Here is a 618-nt window from a genome sequence, read left to right on the forward strand (position 1 = left end):
ACTAACTCAATCAGTAGTTGGTGAATGAAATTTTATGAATACTGATAACGAAAATCTGCAAATCCCTTCCACAGAATAAATTATATATATTTACATTTACAGTTGTGGATCCATATATCCCCTTCTTTGTTTATGTAAATCTGTTACAAATAGTATCAACTGATAGGGTGATCAGTAGCGTCAGATGTTTTCTTTTAAGATGGGAATTAATATGGGTGATGCAGGTTGAATTAAGTGAAAGTTTCAGTAAAAAATAATTCGGAGCTATCTGAAGAGTTATGGGCGTATATATACAACTTGGCAGGTTTCCATATTCCCTTCCCTCTTCTTCATTTAATATAATTCGTCTCTTTTTGAGTTTCCAATATTTCAATACAGACTTTCATACAAGCTCCTTGACATTGTTGTGATTCCTTCAGGGGTGAATATCTCGGTCATCAGCTCCTCCTAGTTCTTGGAAGAGCTTCCAAGTATGTTATTTCTGGAGCTCATCTTCTGAAGAACAATTGCACCCTTTGTCTAACAATTCATTGCATACCTACATGCTGGGAAGTTAGGCGGAATTTTTCTTGCTAGTTGAAGATAGTCTAAGGATTATAAATGGGAAGAATTGTGGTT

Source organism: Hermetia illucens, chromosome 3 (genome assembly GCF_905115235.1).
Source record: "Hermetia illucens chromosome 3, iHerIll2.2.curated.20191125, whole genome shotgun sequence".
NCBI classification, from domain to species: Eukaryota; Metazoa; Arthropoda; class Insecta; order Diptera; family Stratiomyidae; genus Hermetia; species Hermetia illucens.